The 19214-nt window shown below is 39.2% G+C and overlaps 1 long non-coding RNA gene and 1 pseudogene across 1 annotated transcript in view; one reads left to right on the forward strand and one right to left on the reverse strand.

The window, feature by feature from the left end:
• LOC147356979 (uncharacterized) overlaps positions 1 to 19214 on the forward strand; it is a 383508-nt gene that overhangs the window by 314519 nt on the left and 49775 nt on the right. The window lies entirely within an intron of this gene.
• Positions 18289 to 18444, reverse strand: LOC147356980 (U2 spliceosomal RNA; annotated as a pseudogene).

Raw genomic sequence — 19214 nt, forward strand, 5'->3', positions numbered from 1 at the left:
CAGGGCCTCCTGTGGCCACAACCCAGATGTTCTTAGAAGCAAATTGTGATATAAGACTCTTGCACGCAATCCTCACCACTTTTTCCTCTCCTTCTCTGGGGGCAGACTTGTATGATACACGAAAAGGTCTCTGTGCTCCCCCTGCAAAGGACAGATGGTTTCATCTGGAGCCCCATTCCACAAACGAAGCACAGTGCCTGGTAGTCTGCCTGGGGTTTAAGAGGCAGTGCATTCTGTATTGGAAATTAGGCCACACTTGAGTATCTTAGAGCAAGAAAGGGCTATGTAGCCAATGTGGATTTTGAGGAAAATAACCCTGTTGCTTACTCCTTGGAAGGAAAGTTATGACCAACCTAGATAGCATATTGAAAAGCAGAGACATTACTTTGCCAACAAAGGTTCGTCTAGTCAAGGCTATGGTTTTTCCTCTGGTCATGTATGGATGTAAGAGTTGGACTGTGAAGAAGGCTGAGCACTGAAGAATTGATGTCTTTGAACTGTGGTGTTGGAGAAGACTCTTGAGAGCCCCTTGGACTGCATGGAGATCCAACCAGTCCATTCTGGAGGAGATCAGCCCTGGGATTTCTTTGGAAGGAGTGATGCTAAAGCTGAAACTCCAGTACTTTGGCCACCTCATGCGAAGAGTTGACTCATTGGAAAAGACTCTGATGCTGGGAGGGATTGGGGGCAGGAGGAGAAGGTGATGACAGAGGATGAGATGGTTCGATGGCATCACTGACTCTATGGACATGAGTTTGGGTAGGCTCCGGGAGTTGGTGATGGACAGGGAGGCCTGGTATGCTGAAATTCATGGGGTCGCAAAGAGTCGGACACGACTGAGCGACTGAACTGAACTTAACTGAACCCTGTTGCTGCTGCTGCTAAGTCACTTCAGTGGTGTCCAACTCTGTGCGATCCCATAGACGGCAGCCCACCAGGCTCCCCCGTCCCTGGGATTCTCCAGGCAAGAACACCGGAATGGGTTGCCATTTCTTTCTCCAATGCATGAAAGTGAAAAGTGAAAGTGAAGTCACTCAGTCATATCTGACTCTTAGTGACCGTATGGACTGCAGCCCAAGAGGCTCCTCCATCAATGGGATTTTTCCAGGCAAGAGTACTGGAGAGGGGTGCCATTGCCTTCTCCAATAACCCTGTTACGTGGCCATAAAAGCCAGTGAAATCTATGGTGTCAGAAATATCAGTGGTAGGAAGCAATGCAATGAGGAACTCACCACGAGTCCCAGAGGGAGGAATAGAATGCATGCCCCTGAGATTCCAGAGGGAGGCTAAGAATTAAACCCCTTGCGACCCTCAGCTTCAGTCTTGTTACTGGTTCCTGAAGAGACAGAATAGTTAGCACCAAATGACCATGCTGGAACTGCACACTATGACTTCGGGTCTGTCAGTCATGAAATTGGACAGGCCTATCCTGGGGCTTCCCTGGTGGCTCAGATGGTACAGAATCTGCCTGCAATGTGGGAGACCTGGGTTTGATCCCTGGATCCAGAAAATTCCCTAGTGAAGGCAATGCAACCCAGTCCAGTATTCTTGCCTGGAGAGTTCCATGGACAGAGGAGCCTGGCGGGCTATAGTCTATGGGATGGCACAGTGAGACAGGAATGAGCAGCTAACACACACACACACACACACACACACACATACATATCCATACTCCATCACAAGAGAGTCCACCATCAAGTTTGACCAGTACCAGAGGCACAAGGAAGCCACAGAAGCACAAGGTAGCCTGGACTGCTATATCACCCATCTCAGTGGCCCCAAGGCCTCTCTCCCTTGGCTTATACCCATGACCACATGGGGAGGTCTCTTTTTAACAGGTAAAGGAGGGATGAAAATCCTAATTTGGAATTATGGATGAATTGGCTCTGGAAATGTTGGTAATGAGCTATTTTTATATCACAGCCACATTCAGTAGTGACCTCGAAAGATAGTAGTGAGGAAAAATCTTCTCCATGGATGGAGGTAGGGGTAAGGGTAGATAATCATCTACTTTGTATGGGAAGAGAAGTGGTCTGTGATGAGAATACATATTTATTTTTGGATAGGTAGTGAAATGGTCAATAAAAAGGTCACACATGAGGTCTGGAGCCACAGCCTGAAGATCAACATGAGAGTGGACACAAACTCTGCAGCATTTCACATTTTAATACCAATGAGAAAGCACTCGCCAGGAAAGAGACATTGAACAACTAAATATGAAAATGCCTGCTCTACTTGACATTAGCCAGCTTTTGTCACTGGCCACAATGAAATGGGTAAAATCGTGCAAGAATAAATTGATTGTGAGATCAGGAAGACTTACCACAGCCAAGAGGAGCACACTTTTCCCTCAATATCAAAGAGAGATTTGGAAGCAGAAGAGGGATAAAATTTGGAATTAAAAATTGCACTGAGTTTAGTTGTCCTGCTTCTGTCCCATCCTAGCCCACCAGCCTTTTATTCTGGGATTTGGGGTTTGTAATAGGCTGATTGTAGCAATTAGAGAAAATGGTAAGTTGCATTTCCTCTTATAGCTATACACTGAGTTAATGTGTCAGCTTTCTGCACATGGATTCCAGATATTCCAGATGTGTATATATATAATATGATTTGCACAATTCCTGTGACACTGCTTTATACTATTTTCATTCATTAATTGCTGTAAATTTTCAGTTCCTGACTTGATTTTTTTCAAGATACTCCATAATCTTGCCCTACCCTACTAATATCTATTTCCCTTCAAATATCCTATGTCAGTTTTCACATATACCTAGAAAAGTCTAGGTAGACTTAGCTCTGCCTAGACTGGTCTCTTCAAGGTCCTGTGGAGGCAGTAATTATATGTTATACAGCAATAAGTGTTGAATTTATAGCCTCAATGCTTGGGTTATGATGCCTGCATATGAACACTGTGACCTGGGGCAATTAGAAAAGATTACTGAGATTCAGACTCTTCTGAAAAATGGAAATTTTAATACTTTCTTTTTAGATATTGAATCGTTATGAAGATCAAAATTAAACAAGGTAAAGGATAGGCAAGCACACTGTAAGGTGGGAGAATGCTAAGCAAATGTAATTAATTACTGTCATTAAACATCCTTTTCTAGTTTTTTTGCAAGCTTTGGTGCTCAAATATGTCAGTGGCCAAGTTTCACATCATTCCTGAAGAAGGCACTTTTCTTCAGGACTTTTTAGAAACACCTGGAGAGTTTTGAAAGTGCATAGTGATGTCTTGTCTCCCAAAAATCAATTATATGAGAAACTTGAGTGTTGTGCCTGAGCATCAGTATATTGTAAGTATCCCCCCATGACCATACTGTACAGGCAGTATTGATCTGCAGGTGTGATCTCTCTTCTAGGATATCTTGATAACTCATCTGAAATGCAGATTCTCTGGCTCTAACCCTGGGGATTGGAGACTCAGCTGGAGGGAGGTTAGGTGTGGAACAAATGCCCAGTAATCTCTATTTTAACAAATGAGTCTCATGCACATTAAGATTTGAAAGCCACTACTTTTAGTAGGAACATATAGCTTTTTTCTACATTTTTTTCTACATCTAGTTTTGTATTCTACATTTTAAACTGTGGCTGAAATATGGAGGATTTTAATATGAAGTTTTGTGAATTTTATAAAACAAGATTTTTTTTTCCTCTTCAATATTGGTCATCTGTCTTCTCTGAACTTTCCTGAGGCCTTCCTAAAATTATAGATACATTTTACTGTCTCTTACTCTCCCTTAAAATCATCTAGGACTAGCTATTATTTATAAAAAAGACAAGTGTTAATAGTAACTATAAACAGAGTAGGGAGAAGCCCTCTATAGTTATATATTTAGTCAAAAACAAAATATTTCAAAAACTATATTCATATATACTTTCATCTTGTTAATATACCTTCTTGATGAAGGAGAAACAGAAGAGTAAAAATGCTGACTTAAAACTTAACATTCAAAAAACTAAGATCACGGCATCTGGTCCTATCACTTCATGGCAAATAGAAAGGAAAAAGTAGAAGCCATGACAGGTTTTATATTCCTGAGCTCAGAAATCACTGCTGATGGTGACTGAAGCCATGAAATTAAAAGATGCTTGGAAGAAAAGCTGTGACAAATCTAGACAGCATATTAAAAAGCAGAGATCTCACTTTGCCAACAAATGTTCATAGAGTCAAAGCTATGGTTTTTCCAGTAGTCATGTGTGGATGTAAGAGTTGGATCATAAAGAAGGGTGAGCACCTTAGAATTGATGCATTTGAATTATGGTGTAGGAGAAGACTCTTGAGAGTCCCTTGGACAGCAAGGAGATCAACCAGTGAATCCTAAAGGAAATCAGTCCTGAATATTCACTGGAAGGACTGATGCTGAAGCTAAAACTCCAATACTTTGACCACATGATGCAAAGTGCCAACCCTTTGGAAAAGACTGATGCTAGGAAAGATTGAAGTTAAAGAAGAAGATGGCAGCAGAGGATGAGATGGTTAGATAGCATCACTGACTCACTGGACATGATTTTGAGGAAACTCCAGGAGACAGTAAAAAAGACAGGGAAGTTTGGTGTGCTGCAATTCATGGGGTTGCAAAGAGTCAGACATGACTTAGCGACTGAACAATAGCAACAATATGCCTTTAAGTGTTTGCCTGTACAATTTGTATTTATTTTAGTGCAACAGAATAGCTTCTGGGTGGCAGTAACTTTTATTATTGTATTAAGTTATCTTTTATGTCAGTTAAATGGAAAACACCAATCCTATCAGTTGATCAAGAGATGAAATAACACTGGTCAAAAACACTCAAATTATTGACTTATAGTGAGTGCTTAATAAACATATATTCAAGACTCATGGAATATTTTTCCCAAGAGAAACAAGCAAGCTTTGAGTTAAGGGCTGAATTTACAATTCCAGAGGTATAGAAGATATGGATTAATATTACTTTACTTCAGAATTTGACATCAAATACATATTTTAGAGAGCTAAGTTTAATTAAGAGAATTCCCTAGATGATGTCAGCAATATTAATATTCCACAGATTTTTGATTATATGAATACAAATTATGTTATTTGTGTGAAGAAATCAGAAAAATAAAATGTTAGTGAATTGCTTAGCAGTGTAATGATTGGGCTAACATTGCTATCTGAGTATAATAAAGCTATAATTTATGTTTTTATAGGACATTAAGTGCTAATGATTAAAATTAATATTTGCATATGACTATATATAAATTTTAAATGTTCATCATCTGAAAGTCTCTATGTATCCGTTTTTCACTTTTCTCATTTAATTGGATAAATATAGGTTCGATTTTAGGTCAAGTTGTTAGCCAGTAACAGAATTTGTTGGCTTTTATGTTTTAAGGAAAATTAAGGTTTAGACCATTGATACTAAAATATAGAGAATATTTTCATTGCCTGAAGCCTAGTGTTAATATAATCTATAACTTTCAATGACAGGATTAATGCTTTAAAATCTTGGATACCAGGGTATCTAAGCCTATCACTTATATTTCCTTTTATCAGAAGAAATGAATAAAAATTGCAGTGTAAAACATCTGCTGTAAAATGTTTATATCAAATGTAAAATGCAGACTGCAATAAAATATACACTATGAAAGATTTAGTCATGTTTCTGTTATTTCTTGTCAAACAGCAGGAAAATATTTAGCGGTAAGAAGCAAAAGTTACATTGAGTAACAGGAAAATGGTCCTCACTTTTTATTTATTTGTTCTTGGCTGCCTGGCTTGTGGGATCTTAGTTCTCAGATCAGGGATTGAACCCTGGTCCTCAACAGTGAAAGCTCCAAGTCTTAACCACTGGGTTGCCAAGGAATTCTCTATCCTTGCTTTTAAACTGTTTAGAAGTAGACTGAATCCTTATTTTCTGATTATTCAGGAAGTTCAAACTTCCCTTTGATTTTAATGAAGTTGCATCATTGTAGAAATACAGTGATATCAACCAGCTCTTCCTTGCAGTTAGTTCCAATGAGTGATGTTATTTGTAGATGCTATGATGGAGGAAGCACTGGAATGTGTAAGAGGAGGTACTTTGTGTCACAATCCCAGGAGGAACACTCAAGTTGTGATTGATACATTTTCCATTTGAAAGATCCAATTCTGTCCTTACTCCTTCCCTCCATCTCTCCCTTCTTTTATTTCTTCCTTCCTCTCTCAATAACTCCCCCTCTCCATTTCACTCTTTCTTTCTTCCACAATGTTTACTTAGTACGTAATATGAAGAGTGTCTTAGTCCTAATCAGAACAGATATCATGGAACTTCTTTACATGAGCCAAGAGGCTTTAGGGGCTTCCCAGGTGGTTCAGTGGTAAAGAATCCACCTGCTAATCCAAGAGACAGAGGAGACGTGGGTTCAATCCCTGGGTTGGAAAGATCCCCTGGAGTGGGAAATTGCAACCCACTCCAGTATTATTTCCTGGGAAATCCCATTCATGGAGGAGCCTGGTGGGCTACAGCCCACGTGGTCACAAAGAGTCAGACATTATTTAGCAACTGAGTATGCTCACGGGGGCTTTACCTGCAGAAAGCAAACCACATAATCCCAGTATGTAAAATCTTCCAGGCATTGGTTTTCCTGCTATCCCACAGAATTTAATGTCACATTATGTATCAAGTTACCTTAAACCATCATGCTAACTGCTTATCTTTGAGAAGATGCAGAGGCAAAAGTAGTTATAGTACTGTTTCTCCATCTGCAAGAGGATATAATCCTCTTTAAAATTTTCTTTGTTATTTTGGTAATGGTGTAAAATGAATCCCATAGCCTATAGAAGACAAAAAGAAGTAAAATGCTAATTCCACAGATGCTAAGGCAATTTGTCCCTATATCCAGACCCTATTTCTGAGTATGATCTCATTATTTTATGATAGACATTTTAAAGCACCTGTTGAGTGTCAATCATTGTAACAGGCAGTGGAAAGAGAGAGATAAAGAAAGCCAGCTTTTTCTAATTAAGGACTTTCCAGCATAGTAGAAGAGACAAACCACAGAGAACAGATAATTTCCAAAGTCTGCCAAGGAGAGATATTATAATGGTATGTTTGGGTTGTATAGTCAGTAATAAGGGGAACTCAGTCCATCTCAGAGGTCCAGGAGAGGAATTATAGAGAAAATATTTGATTTGATTCTTTGAAGATAAATAGGTTTTTTTTTCATTAAAGAAGCAAGATGGGAGAAATCCCTTCCTATCAGAGTACTAGGAAAATCATAGAGATGGGAAAGAGAATATCGCATGCAGGATATTCTGACCTATTCTACATCACTTTCACTAAAATAGATAAGTGAGGGCAAAGAGAGAGTTGGATGTGGGTAAATCACAGGGTACCTTGCGTCTTGGTGAGAGGTATCAGTATTACCACTTGAATTATGATTTCCTGGACATCTGTATGGAGCTTCATAATTTTCCCAAGATAGCCTCATATTCTTAAAATTGTAGAGTTCTAGATAGAATTATGATTTTTCAAAAGAGTTTCAAATTTTCACTTGGGTTACATGATTCTTGAAGATGTAAACCAAAATACTTCATGAGTTCTTAGTCACTTATTCATAGGAAACTTGTGTTTGCCAATGTCTTAGTTCCTTTTCTATTACTTACTCATTTATCCAGCTTTTAAAACAAGTGTTCTTTGGCCCTTCCTCTCAAATTTGTTGTCTGTTTTTTTTTTTTTTTTTAAATTTTGTGGAATTAAAAGATAATAACAAAGTGTATTTTAAAGCTGGAAATTGTTTTTCTTTTCTCTAATTATAGGCTAAAATTTTTCAAAATATAGATGTTTGTTAAAGTTTTTTATTAGATCATTTTACTTTTTTGTTTTCCACTAGAGAAAAATAGAGGAAGTGATTTCAATGGGTAGGGGGAAAAAAAAAACAACTTAGAAATGTAAGAGGAAGTAATGCCATCTTATGGGCTTCCCAGGCGGCTCAGTGAGAAAGAATCCATTTGCCAATGCAGGACAGGTGGGTTAGATCCCTGGGTCGGGAAGATCCCTACAGGAGGAAATGGCAACCCAGTCCAATATTCTTGACTGGGAAATCCCACGGACAGAGGAGCCTGGAGAGCTACAGTCCATGGGGTCGCAAAGAGTCAGACACGACTTAGCGACTGAACAACAACAACCACAATGGCAAGTAGGGTGGATATTCATGTGTGAGGATCTCCTTCAAGGAAAGAAATAAGATGTCAATGCACATAGTCCTTGCTTGAGATCTCTTTTTCTGGAATCGCTTCTTGATCTTTTTGTATGTTCTATCACAGAATTGATGTTTGCATTTTCTTTACTTACCTTTCAATCTGTCTATTCACATACATGTCATAGAAAGAAAAGTGACTATGTTTTCTACATAACAACTTGAATTTATAGTCTGAAAGCAAAAAGTAGTAGTTTCCCCTTATCTGTCATTACATTATTTTTCATCATTGGAAATTTAATTAAATAATGTTTCTTCTTTCAAAGTCACTGTCACTGAATAGCTTTCCTAACCTGAGTCTCAAAGGAATTTGGCAAAGCTGTATCTTTGTCTTTTAAAATTGTATTCCTTTCCGTTTTCATCAGTCACTTATGACATAATAAATATTAAAAATGGCAGGTGATATATTTTAACTGCTACTGATAAAGTATTGTTTTGCTATAAATAAACAAGCTGTTTCTCTAGAGCTTAAATAGGAGTAAAAATTTGACACATTGTCTTCCCCCATCAAGCAGCTGTGGCAAGATGCCATTAGGGAGTTGTTAGATTTGCTAGAGGTTTCCATTATACCAGATATTAAATTAACTCTCATATGTGTTCGGGGGTGTATGGAAGGTTGTAATCTTATGAGGATGTTTAAATATATTGGCATTTTCATTCCTCTGAATATAAGAAGATGTAATTATTGACACTTGCCATAGGTTTTTACATGATGTGTTGACCAGCAGCAATTAACATGATTGTGAAGACATTAAACATATACAAATAATGTGATGTTTTTTCAAGGAATGGATCTTAGTACAAGCATAAAGCACCTTGAATTATTCTGTACCAATAAATGAGTGGTGGGGTATAGGTTACAAATATCCATTGGAAGGACTGTTACTGAGGCTGAAGCTCCAATACTTTGGCCACCTGATTCAAAGTGCCAACTCATTGGAAAAGAGCCAGACTGGGAAAGAATGAAGGCAATAGGAGAAGGGGGTGGCAGAAGAACAGCATCACTGACTCAGTGGACATCAAATTTAACAAACTCCGGGAGATAGTACAGGACAGAGGAGCTTGGCAGGCTACACACAGTCTATGGGACTGCAAAGGGTTGGACACAACTTGATTACTGAACAACAACAACAACAAATAGGTTACAAAAACTACAAAAGTAGATGCTGTATGAGAACAGATGCTGTTGGAATGAGAGCAGACCAGCTGTAGTACCAGCCGTAGTACATACATGTGCCCTGTAGTATGTCCACAAGCTGATAGTGGCATTCACAAGCCTTAGTCCCTAGCCTACTTTTCCCATGTAATAGGACTGTCTTTCTGCTTTTACTTTTGCTTCTGAGCCCCCATTAATCTAAGTTTCTTATATATTATATATCCCAAGACTGGATAAGTGCCACTCAGCAAGTACTTAGTAATTTATAGGTTGTGTCATTAATAATTGTGTGCTACTTGTTATATAGGAAATCTTTTGCTTATTTTTTTCTGCCATATTTTTCCAGAATTTCAAATATTGCTATTAAAATCTAAGTTGATATGATGGAGCTACTTCTCCCTTTGGACAAGTAGCTTGGTGCATTTCTGAATAATTTTCTTCTTAAATATACCATAAAGCTCACCCTGGCTCTTTTGTATTCTGATTATTTTGTGAGAGAAAGCCTTGCCATTCTGAAGAGAAATCAGGAACTGTATTCCAATTTTTAGTTTTTTGTAGTACAAAGTTATTTTTGTAATAACTGATCTGGTACATAAATTTCATAAATGCGTAGGAATGAAAAAAACTATCATTTCTGATTGAATATTCAAACATCCAGAGATGTTTAAATATAACTCTAGAACTTTGCTTTTCAGAATCATTTATTCACTATTTGAGTCATTAATTCATACTTAAAATAATGAGAACCAAATATTTGTCAATCTACTCTAGTCTTTTGGGATATATCTGTAAAAAATTTTCTGTAAAACTGTAAAATATAAATGCATAAAGATTTCTTACATTGCTTATATTTCTTACAATCTTAAATGCATAAAGATTCTACATTGAGGATTTTATATTTTAAAAGGAAATACCTGTGAAAATATATTAAGTAAATTATGTACTATTATAAAAGTGTATAAAGCTTATGGAAAAAATGAAGTGAAGTTTGGGAGTGTAAGTATGTGTGTTGTGTAGCAGAGATAAGAAGTAGTGCAAAGTCCTGGTGTGTTCTTGTGTTTTAGCATCAGCAAGGGGGCCAATGTGAACAGAAAGGCATAAAAAAGGAAAGAGTAAGAAGAGATCAGGTAGAATGGAAAGGAGGCAGGAATGTTTCAGGTATTGTGGCCGCTGTAAGCAGCTACAAAGATGCTTTACTCTAGTGAAGGAACCATTGTAAGGTACTGAGTATGAAATTAACCTGTCTCACTGGTACTCTATGGGGATTATTCTAGTGGCAGCATTGGTAATGGTTTGTGGATAAAAGGTAGAAGCTGGGAGAACTCTCCGAATGTTCCAGGTATGAAATGATACTGAGACAAGGCTGTAGCAGTGGAGACAAAGAAAACATATGTTTTGAGAACAAAGCCAAAATGATTTTGTGATAGACTGCACTTGAAATGTGAGAGGAATAGAACAAAACTGATTTTTGTAATTATTTTTTTTATTTTTTTAATTTTTTATTTATTTTTTTTCTTATTTTTTTTTCTTTCTTTTTTTTTTTTTTTTTAATTTCAGGTATACACGTGCTCCCCATCCTGAACCCTCCTCCCTCCCCCCTCCCCATACCATCCCCCTGGGCCGTCCCAGCGCACCAGCCCCAAGCATCCAGCGTCGTGCACTGAACCTGGACTGGCATCTCGTTTCATACATGACATTTCACATGTTTCAATGCCATTCTCCCAAATCTTCCCACCCTCTCCCTCTCCCACAGAGTCGAGGTGGATGAAACTGGAGCCTATTATACAGAGTGAAGTAAGCCAGAAGGAAAAACATAAATACAGTATACTAACGCATATATATGGAATTTAGAAAGATGGTAACGATAACCCTGTATACGAGATTTTTGTAATTTTTGACCAATCATCTGGATCTCACCCAATATTTAAGAAATAATTAATTGCATAATCTGCACTGTAGATGTGATGCTTTCCATGAACTAACTTTCGAGAGCAAAAGGTAAAAGATTAAACATATTTCATGGATGAAACATTGACATTTTGTTTTTAAAATATAAGCAGGGTTTTTTAGGCAAAAATTCTTATAATGAAAGGGACACAATGGGGAACAACAGGAATGTATTCAGTAAAATGGGTCAGTTCTCTCCAATAAATGTTTATTGATAATCAACTCTATGCCAGGCAAGAATGAGGAAGAAGCTTTGCGGGGGGTAGGGGGGAACTCATACAAGGTAACACACACTTTGAAACATCCCTAAACATCGTAATATATCACAAGTCATCACAAGCAAAGCACAATTAAGTGCAAGTTTGTACTTTTCTTTGGTTATTCAGGTCATGCACTCTTATATATATATGCATGACTTTGTTTATTTAGGACTTTTTTTTTTTAAGGACATGTTTGTTAAGTCGTATAGCTGTGAAAAGAAGAGAAGTGAAAAGCAAAGGAGAAAAGGAAAGATGTAAGTATTTGAATGCAGAGTTCCAAAGAATAGCAAGAAGAGATAAGAAAGCCTTCCTCAGTGATCAATGCAAAGAAATAGAGGAAAACAACAGAATGGGAAAGACTAGAGATCTCTTCAAGAAAATTAGAGATACCAAGGGAACATTTCATGCAAAGATGGGCTCGATAAAGGACAGAAATGGTATGGACCTAACGGAAGCAGAAGATATTAATAAGAGGTGGCAAGAATACACAGAAGACTGTACAAAAAAGATCTTCATGACCCAGATAATCACGATGGTGTGATCACTGACCTGGAGCCAGACATCCTGGAATGTGAAGTCAAGTGGGCCTTAGAAAGCATCACTATGAACAAAGCTAGTGGAGGTGATGGAATTCCAGTTGAGCTATTTCAAATCCTGAAAGATAATGCTGTAAAAGTGCTGCACTCAATATGCCAGCAAATTTGGAAAACTCAGCAGTGGCCATAGGACTGGAAAAGGTCAGTTTTCATTCCAATCCCAAAGAAAGGCAATGCCAAAGAATGCTCAAACTACCGCACAATTGCACTCATCTCACATGCTAGTAAAGTAATGCTCAAAATTCTCCAGGCCAGGCTTCAGCAATTCGTGAACCATGAACTTCCTGATGTTTAAGCTGGTTTTAGAAAAGGCAGAGGAACCAGAGATCAAATTGCCAACATCCGCTGGATCATGGAAAAAGCAAGGGAGTTCCAGAAAAACATCTATTTCTGCTTTATTAACTATGCCAAAGCCTTTGACTGTGTGGATCACAATAAATTGTGGAAAATTCTGAAAGAGGTGGGAATACCAGACCACTGACCTGCCTCTTGAGAAATCTGTATGCAGGTCAGGAAGCAACAGTTAGAATTGGACATGGAACAACCGACTGGTTCCAAATAGGAAAAGGAGTACGTCAAGGCTGTATATTGTCACCCTGCTTATTTAACTTCTATGCAGAGTACATCATGAGAAACGCTAGACTGGAAGAAGCACAAGCTGGAATCAAGATTGCTGGGAGAAATATCAATAACCTCAGATATGCAGATGACACCACCCTTATGGCAAAAAGTGGAGAAGAACTAAAGAGCCTCTTGATGAAAGTGAAAGAGGAGAGTGAAAAAGTTGACTTAAAACTCATATACAGAAAACGAAGATCATGGCATCCAGTCCCATCATTTCATGGGAAATAGATGGGGAAACAGTGGAAACAGTGTCAGACTTTATTTTGGGGGGCTCCAAAATCACTGCAGATGGTGACTGCAGCCATGAAATTAAAAGACGCTTACTCCTTGGAAGCAAAGTTATGACCAATCTAGATAGCATATTCAAAAGCAGACACATTACTTTGTCAACAAAAGTCCGTCTAGTCAAGGCTATGGTTTTTCCAGTGGTCATGTATGGATGTGAGAGTTGGACTGTGAAGAAGGCTGAGTGCCGAAGAATTGATGCCTTTTAACTGTGGTGTTGGAGAAGACTCTTGAGAGTCCCTTGGACTGCAAGGAGATCCAACCAGTCCATTCTGAAGGAGATCAGCCCTGGGATTTCTTTGGAAGGAATGATGCTAAAGCTGAAACTCCAGTACTTTGGTCACCTCATGCGAAAAGTTGACTGATTGGAAAAGACTCTGATGCTTGGAGGGATTGGGGGCAGGAGGAGAAGGGGATGACAGAGGATGAGATGGCTGGATGGCATCACTGACTCGATGGAAGTGAGTCTCAGTGAACTCTGGGAGTTGGTGATGGACAGGGAGGCCTGGCATGCTGCAATTCATGGGGTCACAAAGAGTTGGACACGACTGAGCAACTGAACTGAACTGAACTGAACTGACACTGCTTGTGCATATAATTTGTTCTGGAAAGCAAGTTTAGAACCTACTGTGATAACTTCAGTAGACTTAAAGTTGTAGTTACTATAAGATGGTGCTCATGGGAATGACAGCAAAGGAAACAACAAAGAACAGCAACAAATGAAAGCCAAAATTAAACGTGCTAGTTATTCAGCAGTATTTTGTCTGTATACTTTTCATTTTTGTATATTTTCCCTACTCAATTGGATTGTAGTAAGTGAATTTAAGTAAGTGAAGTTACTTAGTTGTGTCCAACTCTTCGCGACCCTGTGGACTGTAGCCCACCAGGCTCTTTGATCCATAGGATTCTCCAGGCAAGAATACTGGAGTCGGTGGCCATTTCCTTCTCCAGGGGATCTTCCTGACCCAAGGATTGAACCCAGGTCTCCCACATTGCAGGCAGACTCTTTAACCTCTGAGCCACCAGAGAAGCCCTAATTGGATTGTAACCTATGTGTTAAATTATAATACTATCTGATTGTGAAATTATTCTGGGTTAAGCATTTAAAAATAATCTAATAATATAGTGTTACATGTCAATTATACCTCAATAAAAAAGGAAAGATTCAAAAAAAGAAAAATAAAAGAAAACATTAGAGAGAATTCCTTCTATGATAAACTGAGAAGAAAATTTAAACAATCAGCATGCAACATGACAACCTGAAACTTTAAAACACTGTTAATAGGCTGATATATATAAAATAATTAATATAAAAAGAAAACAAGGAAATAAAAAAGACAAGAATCTAATTTTTTATGACTTTATCATGTAATGACAAATATATTGGCTATTCATGTCAATATCATTTTTCCATTTTTTTTTCATTTTTATAACAACATAAACTCTTAACATTACTTGCTGAAACACACACACACACACACACACACACTCAAAGAGTGATGGTGAAGTTGCCAGAGCAGAAATGCTGATCAGCAGGGACCATCCACATAGACTCTTAATGTCATTGCACACTTCCCTTATGGGCACTCACAAAATATAAACAAGGGAAAGTTTTAAAAAATATACATATGAAGTTTGTTGATTTCCTTGCAAAATGTTTGAAACACTCTACCACAACCAAAGAATTTGTGCTAGCTCCAGTGCATATTTCAAACTTATCTTTCAATTTTTTTCATTGTAAATGCCATGAAACACAAAGCTAGGCATTATTTTCCACATCATTTCTATTATGATATTCACATTTCCTAACTGAGGCTGTAGATATTCGTAACTATATTGTTCTTAGGTATAGATTTGGACATTTGCATCCTAAAGATGGAGGGAATACTTCTTCTTCTTCTTCTTTTTTTTTTTTAAATAAATACATGTAAATCTCTATTTAAAGGGTGCCCTGATCAGCACAACTAACCATGTAACTGACATTCTTGAAAAACTTTTCATAACAGTGTTATTGTAAAATATTTGAGGAGAAGACAGGGGTGCTATGATATTGTAATTTATCATAAGAAATAGATATTTAGTCTCCAGCCCTGTTCCTGGAAAAGAGCTCCTACAGTCTTGCAGTTTTCTAAGTGTGAAAGACATATTAAGTTGTCTTATGTTAATCACTCATCTCACATGCTAGTAAAGTAATGCTTAAAATTCTCCAAGCCACACTTCAGCAATATGTGAACCGTGAACTTCCAGATGTTCATGCTGGTTTCAGAAAGGGCAGAGGAACCAGAGATCAAATTGCCAACATCTGCTGGATCATGGAAAAAGCAAGAGAGTTCCAAGAAAACATCTATTTCTGCTTTATTGACTATGCCAAAGCCTTTGACTGTGTGAATCACAACAAACTGTAGAAAATTCAGAAAGAAATGGGAATACCAGACCACCTGAACTGCCTGTTGAGAAATCTGTATGCAGGTCAGGAAACAACAGTTAGAACTGGACATGGAACAACAGACTGGTTCCTAATAGGAAAAGGAGTACGTCAAGGCTGTATATTGTCACCCTGCTTATTTAACTTCTATGCAGAGTACATCATGAGAAACACTGGGCTGGAGGAAGCACAAGCTGGAATCAAGATCACAGGGAGAAATATCAATAACCTCAGATATGCAGATGACACCACCCTTATGGCAGAAAGTGGAGAAAAACTAAAGAGCCCCTTGATGAAAGTGGAAGAAGAGAGTGAAGAAGTTGGCTTAAAGCTCACCATTCAGAAAACTAAGATCGTGGCATTCGGTCCCATCACTTCATGGGAAATAGATGGGGAAACAGTGGAAACAATGTCAGACTTTATTTTTGGGGGCTCCAAAATCACTGCAGATGGTGATTGCAGCCATGAAATTAAAAGACGCTTGCTCCTTGGAAGGAAAGTTATGACCAACCTAGACAGCATATTAAAAAGCAGAGACATTACTTTGTCAACAAAGATCCATCTAGTCAAGGCTATGGTTTTTCCAGTAGTCATGTATGGATGTGAGAATTGGACTATAAAGAAAACTGAGTACTAAAGAATTGATGCCTTTTAACTGTGGTGTTGGAGAAGACCCTTGAGAGTCCCTTGGACTGCAAGGAGATCCAATCTGTTCATTCTAAAGGAGATGAGTCCTGGGTGTTCATTGGAAGGACTGATATTGAAGCTGAAATTCCAATACTTTGGCCATCTCATGTGAAGAGCTGACTCATTGGAAAAGACCCTGATGCTGGGAAAGATTGCGGGCAGGAGGAGAAGGGGACAATAGAGGATGAGATGGTTGGATGGCATCACCAACTCAACAGACATGGGTTTGGGTGGACTCCGGGAGCTGGTGAAAGAGAGAGGCCTGGCGTGCTGCGGTTCATGGGGTCGCAAAGAGTCGGACACGACTAAGTGACTGAACTGAACTGAATGTTAATCAGGTGACTTTTGGATAAAACAGTCTAAAGATGGGGGCTGATGTTAAGAGAACCAGCCATGTGATTAGAAGTCAAAGCCATGGCTTTGACTTGATTAGTTCCTTTCGTTTTCCTGGGTCAGAATTTTGCATCAGAGTGAATCCTATACTCAGCCATTAAGGTAGTTTTTTTCATTACAGAAGAGAGTAAAGTTTGGGCGAGATGGGAGTGAAATTAAAAATTCTTAAGAATTTTTGTGATCACATTCAAAAATTGCCCTCTAAGATAATAATTTCTAGACATTTGGATTTCAAAAAGCACTGAAGCAATCTTTGGTGCATTGTTATAAATTTAACAACATTTTAAAAAGAAGACTATTAAAGCAGAAAAGTTGTCATCTAATATAATTTCCTTAAAAAAGAAAAAGTAAACCACAATAGAAAAATATCATCGTTCATGTATTTGTTCCATACATGTTTCCTGGGGACGAATTAAATGCCAGGAATATTTATGGGTCCCTGGGCCTTTCACTGTTTGAGGGTCTCCTGCAGAGTTTATAGGTCACCATTTTGCCTTAGGGACGGAAGCTCTGGCAGCAGCAGTCCTGAGAGGCATGGTGTGTGGCTTAAGTCCTCATGGAGGAGTTCACCATTATCCCCACTATAGAGATGCTGAGTGGGCAATACACAAACTGGAGAACCATTATACCATAGAAGTTCTCACACTGTTGCAAAAGTTCTAGGCTCCACAACAGACTTCCCAGTCCCCTGGAGATCTGGCAAAGGGACTGAGAATCCCCAGGGAATCTGACTTTGAAGGTCAGCAGGGTTTGATTACAGAACTTCCACAGGACTGGGGGAACAGAGACTCTTGGAGGGCACCGAGACACAGGGGAAAGGAGCAGTCACCCCATAAGAGACGGAGGCAGACATGCCTATGAGTGTTTGGGAGTCTCCAATGGAGGTGTGGGTCTATGGTGACCTGCCGTAGGATCAGGGAAACTGACAGGAGCAGTCCTGGAAGGTGCAGCTCCCTGGCATACATCCTTTTGGAGGAGGTTGCCATGACCCCTAACATCTTTTGGCCTCAGCTAAACTACTGTGGTGTTGGAGAAGACTTGAGGGTCCCTTGGACTGCAAGGTGATCCAACCAGTCTATTCTGAGGAGATCAGCCCTGGGATTTCTTTGGAAGGAATGATGCTAAAGCTGAAACTCCAGTACTTTGGCCACCTCATGCAAAGAGTTGACTCATTGGAAAAGACTCTAATGCTGGGAGGGATTGGGGGCAGGAAGAGAAGGGGACACAGGAAGAGGATGAGATGGCTGGATGGTATCACTGACTCAATGGACGTGAGTCTGAGTGAACTCTGGGAGTTGGTGATGGACAGGGAGGCCTGGCGTGCTGCGATTCATGGGGTCGCAAAGAGTCGGACACGACTGAGCGACTGAACTGAACTGAAACTACAGGGAGGAAACACAGCCACACTAATCAATAGAACATTGGATTAAAGATTTACTGAGCATGGCCTTACCCGTCAAAACAAGACCCAGTTTTCCCCACAAGCCGTCCCTCCCATTAATATGCGTCCATAAGCCTCTTGTCCTCATCCATCAGAGAACAGACAGAATAAAAGCCACATCACAGAAAAATAACCAAACTAATCACATTTTAGTCTTTTTGATTTTGGTAAAACCATTGCCATGAAATAAGCTTTAAAGACATGCAATATGATTCATTTTTAAATAAAATTATTGAATTGGGTGAATTTAGATGTCAGTAAATGACACTTTTGAGAAAGCATGCTTATATTTAAATTGATCTCCTGTGAAAATCAATCAGACCCATGGAATTCTATTCAACAATCAAGATATTTTATAGACAGCTTTCCACCTAATTAAACTGATAAGAACAGATACTACACTTGATCTTACCCGAAGGCTGAGAAAATATTTCACAAGATGGTGGAGTAGAAGGATGTGCACTCATCTCCTGTGAGAACTCCAAATTACAACTTGCTGCCAAACAACCACTGACAGGAGAATGTTGTATCCCACCGAAAAAAAAGATACCCTATGTCCAAGGGCAAAGGAGAAGCCCCAGAAATATGGTAGGAGAAGCAAAATCATGTTTAGAATCAAACCCCATACCTGCCAGAGATGCTCAGAGGCTCAAAGAAAAGCTTGTACACACCAGGAGACCCCACAGAGACTGAGCCAGACCTACCTTTGAGTGTTTGAGTGTCTCCTGTGGAGGTACAGGTCAGCAGTGGCCTGTCTCAGGGGAAAGGGCTCTGGGTGCCCCGGACCTGGGTGTGGCATAAGCCCTTTTGGAAGAGGTCACCATTAATCCCACCATAGAGCCACAGGAACTTACAAAGACCAGGGAAACAGACTCTTGATGGCACAAACAAAAGCCTGTGTGCACCAGGACCCAGGAGAAAGGAGCAGTGACCCCACAAGGCACTGATCCAGACTGTCCTGTGAGTGTCCAGGAGTCTCTGGTGGAGGCTTGGGTCAGTGGTGGCCTGCTGCAGGGTCAGGGGCACTGAGTGTGGCAGCACTTGCACAAGACATTTTGAAGGAGGTCTCCATTATCTTCATTACCTTCCCCATTGTTTGGTCTCAGGTCAAATAACAGGGAGGGAACATAACCCCACCCATCAACAGAAAATTGGATTAAAGGTTTACTGAGCATGGCCCTGCCCATCAGAACAAGACCAA

This window comes from Bos grunniens, chromosome 16, assembly GCF_055505025.1.
Source record: "Bos grunniens cultivar Pamir isolate PY7600 chromosome 16, Bosgru_T2T1.0, whole genome shotgun sequence".
NCBI lineage: Eukaryota > Metazoa > Chordata > Mammalia > Artiodactyla > Bovidae > Bos > Bos grunniens.